Source organism: Bos indicus x Bos taurus, chromosome 14 (assembly GCF_003369695.1).
Source record: "Bos indicus x Bos taurus breed Angus x Brahman F1 hybrid chromosome 14, Bos_hybrid_MaternalHap_v2.0, whole genome shotgun sequence".
NCBI classification, from domain to species: domain Eukaryota; kingdom Metazoa; phylum Chordata; class Mammalia; order Artiodactyla; family Bovidae; genus Bos; species Bos indicus x Bos taurus.
This window is the reverse complement of record NC_040089.1, coordinates 21863958-21868691: the sequence shown is the minus strand read 5'-3', so window position 1 is coordinate 21868691 and position 4734 is coordinate 21863958.

Sequence of the window (4734 nt, the reverse complement as noted above, 5' to 3'; positions counted from 1 at the left end):
TACAAGACTTTCTAGAACTAACACCCAAAACAGACGTCCTTTTCATTATAGGGGACTGGAATGCAAAAGTAGGAAGTCAAGAAACATCTGGATTAACAGGCAAATTTGGCCTTGGAGTACAGAATGAAGCAGGGCAAAGTCTAATAGAGTTTTGCCAAGAGAACACATTGGTCATAGCAAACACTCTCTTTCAACAACACAAGAGAAGACTCTACACATGGACATCACCAGATGGTCAATACCAAAGTCAGATTGATTATATTCTTTGCAGCCAAAGATGGGGAAGCTCTATACAGTCAGCAGAAACAAGACCGGGAGCAGACTGTGGCTCAGATCATGAACTCCTCATTGCCAAATTCAGACTTAAATTGAAGAAAATAGGGAAAACCACTAGACCATTCAGGTATGACCTAAATCAAATCCCTTATAATTATACAATGGTAGTGACAAATAGATTGAAGGGATTAAATCTGATAGAGTGCCTGAAGAACTCTGGAGGCTTGTGACATTGTACAGGAGGCAGGGATCAAGACCATCCCCAAGGGATACTCTGATGCCTTCTGATGCCTATGTCAGAAGCTTTCTCCATCTTTTTTATACTTTAATAAAACTTTATTACACAAAGCTCTGAGCGATCAAGCCTCGTCTCTGGCCCCGGATTGAATTCTTCTCCTCTAGAGGCCAAGAATCCCGGCGTCTTTGCGTGGTTCAGCAACAACTTTTCATCCTGCGGGCTTGTCTGGGATTCTTGAGGACAAGATGGGAGCTAACAATTCCAGCCTCACTCCTTTGAACTGTATCCTGAACAACTGGGATAGATTTGATCCCCAGGGTTTAAAGAAGACACACCTGGTCTTCCTATGTGATACTGCATGGCTACGGTATCCATTGGAGGATGGCGAATGGTGGCCGGTTGGAGGGTCTCTTAAGTATAATACTGTTTTACAATTAGACTGGTTCTGTAGAAAACAAGGGAAATGGGTAGAAGTAGCATATGTGTTGCCCTTTTTCTCTCTGTGAAATATGCCAGACTTACATCCTAAAGGTATAGATTTGGGTGTAACTCTTTCAGCTCCCTCCTGTCCTCCTACTTTGCTAGATGAGATGGAGGACAGGAGACAAAGAGATAAAGAAAAGCAGGTTTTTCCAATCTATCCCTGGGATCATATGTGCAGAGCAGCCAGAGAGACTGAGGAACAGCCACACAAGCTGTTGCCTCTTCATGAAGCACCCTCCGGGAGAAATAATCAGTCTATGAGAGTTAATAAGCCTTTTTCTTATCAACAAATACAAAGAATCAAGGAGGATCTGGGAGACTATTTAGAGGACCCAGAAAAATACATTAGAGCTTTAAAGGTGTTTACTCTGCTTTATGACCTTACTTGGAAGGATGTGATGTATATCTTGGGGCAAACGCTGACTCCCAACTTAAAAACTCAAGTTTGGGGAAAAGTGGTTGCTTATGGAGATGAATGGTTTGGTAATAAATCAGCAGGGAAGACGGAGGACGAGATAACCGCCCTCCCCACTGGGAATCGGGAGGTCCCAATTACAGAACCAGAATGGGACTACAACACAGCTAAAGGAAGATAGGATCAGAATCATTTTGTCAGATGTATTCTTTTTTTTTCTTCCCCCCATCCTGAACCCTACTCCCACCTCCCTCCCCATACCATCCCTCTGGGTCATCCCAGTGCACCAGCCCCGAATATCCTGTATCATGCTTTGAACCTGGACTGGTGATTCATTTCACATATGATAATATACATATTTCATTGCCATTCTCCCAAATCATCCCACCCTTGCCCTCTCCCACATAGTCCAAAAGACATATGTATGTTATATACATCTGTGTCTCTTTTGCTGTCTCGCATACAGGGTTATCGTTACCATCTTTCTGTATTGATGTTTTTCTTTCTGGCTTACTTCACTCTGTATAATAGGCTTCAGTTTCATCCACCTCATTAGAACTGATTCAAATGTATTCTTTTTAATGGCTGAGTAATACTCCACTATGTCTATGTACCACAGCTTTCTTGTCCATTCGTCTGCTGATGGACATCTAGGTTGCTTCCATATCAGATGTATTCTTGAAGGACTCAGGCAGGCGCGTTCTACGCCTCTAAACTATGGCAAACTGGCAAACACAGAACAGGAGGAGAAGGAAGCTCCTGGTAAATTCCTAGATAGACTGCGAGAAGCCCTTCGCAGATTCACTGAGATTGATCCTGAAAGTGAAGAGGGAAAAGGGATCTTAAAGGATAGATTTCTCACTCAGTCGGCTCCAGATATGCTCCGTAAACTATTAAAATAGGCATACGGACCAAATCAGTCTTTAGATACTCTGTTACAACTGGCTCAAACAATCTATTATAGTAGGGAATATGAGAAAAAGAAAGAAAGGCAGAAAAAGACAAAGGAACAGGCGGAAGCCCTCGCAGTGGCTATGAGAACCGTTCTTAAACAGCCTGAGAAAAATGCCCACAGGGACCCAGATGAAAAGGGATGGGGTTGCTATTACTGTGGAAAGGAGGGGCATTTCAAGCAGAATTGCCCTCAGGCATCTAAGCCACCCCCGGCTCCATGTCGGGTCTGCAAAGGACCACTCTGGAAGAGAGACTGCCCCCAGGGGCATAGGTTTCAGGGGTCGGACTCAAGACAATCAGGACTGAAGGTGCCTGGGGGTCCCCACACAAGCTCCTGTCCTAATTTCACCTGAGGAACCCTGGGTATCAATAACTGTGGGGGGCCAATCCGTTGATTTCCTTTTAGATACTGGGGCAACTTACTCTGTGCTTACTAAAGCCCCTGGCCCACTTTCTTCCTGATCCACAGTGGCCACAGGACTGGAAAAGGTCAGGTTTCATTCCAATCCCAAAGAAAGGCATTTTCAAAGAATGCTCAAACTACTGACTGCACTGTTGCACTCATCTCAGACACTAGTAAAGTAATGCTCAAAATTCTCCAAGCCAGGCTTCAGCAATACGTGAACCGTGAACTTCCAGATGTTCAAGGTGGATTTAGAAAAAGCAGAGGAACCAGAGATCAAATTGCCAACATCCATTAGACCATTGAAAAAGCAAGAGAGTTTCAGAAAAACACCTACTTCGGCTTTATTGACTATGCCAAAGCCTTTGATTGTGTGGACCACACAAATTGGAAAATTCTGAAAGAGATGGGAATATCAGACCACCTGACCTGCCTCTTGAGAAACCTATATGCAGGTCAGGAAGCAACAGTTAGAACTGGACATGGAACAACAGCCTAGTTCCAAATTGGGAAAAGAGTATGTCAAGGCTGCATATTGTCACCCTGCTTATTTAACTTATATGGAGAGTACATCATGAGAAATGCTGGGCTGGAAGAAGCACAAGCTGGAATCAAGATTGCCAGGAGAAATATCAATAACCTCAGATATGCAGATGACACCACTCGTGGCAAAAAGTGAAGAACTAAAGAGCCTCTTGATAAAAGTGAAAGAGAAGAGTGGAAAAGTCATCTTAAAACTCAACATTCAGAAAACTAAGATCATGGCATCTGGTCCCATCACTTCATGGCAAACAGATGGGAAAACAATAGAAACAGTGACAGACTTTATTTCTGGGGGCTCCAAAATCACTGCAGATGGTGACTGCAGCCATGAAATTAAAAGATGCTTGCTCCTTAAAAGAAAAATTATGACCAACCTAGACAGCATATTAAAAAGCAGAGACAATACTTTTCCAACAAAGGTCCATCTAGTCAAAGCTATGGTTTTTCTAATAGTCATGTATGTATGTGAGAGTTGGGCTATAAAGAAAGCTGAGAGCCAAAGAATTGATGCTTTTGAACTGTGGTGTTGAAGAAGACCCGAGCGTTGTCCCTTGGACTGCAGGGAGATCCAACCAGAAGAAATCAGTCCTGAATATTCATTGGAAGGATTGATGCTAAATTTCACCTGATGTGAAGAACTGACTCATTTGAAACGACCCTGATGCTGGCAAAGATTGAAGGCGGGAGGAGAAGGAGATGACAGAGGGTGAGACGGCTGGATGGCATCACCGACTCAAAGGACGTGAGTTTGTGTAAACTCTGGGAGTTGGTGATGGACGGGGAGGCCTGGCGTGCTGCAGTCCATGGGGTCACAAAGATTCAGACATGACTGAGCTGTACTTCAGGGGATCTGAGCAATTCCATCTCAGTCAGTCAATCCAGGTGAGCCCTGGCGGTGGTGAGTTGTGTTGGTGGTGTGTATCCTGGTTACAGATGATAAGAACAAACTGTACCTTGTCAGTCCTCGCAAAACATAGAATTCCACTTGAATGAAGAGAAAAACATGGGACACATCTCACCTGAGGGGCATTCTATGAAATACCTGTCCACTGCTCCTTGAAATTGTCAAGACTACCAAAAACAAAGACATGAGAGAAACTCAACAGAGACATGACAGCCAAATGTATGGAGATACGATCTCCTGGGGGCTTCCCAGGTGGCTCAGTGGTAAAGAATTTGCCTGCTAATGCAGGAGATGCAGGTTCAATCCCTGAATCAGGAAGATCCCCTGGAGAAGGAAATGGCAACCCACTGCAGTATTCTTGAATGGACAAGAACACCATGGACCGAGAAGCCTGGTGGGCTACAGTCCATGGGGTCACAAAGAGTTGGACATGAATCAGCGACCAAACAACACACAAAGGTTATTTTGACTGGGTCCATTCACACATCACCGGCAGAGATAAATGATGAACTGAGAGG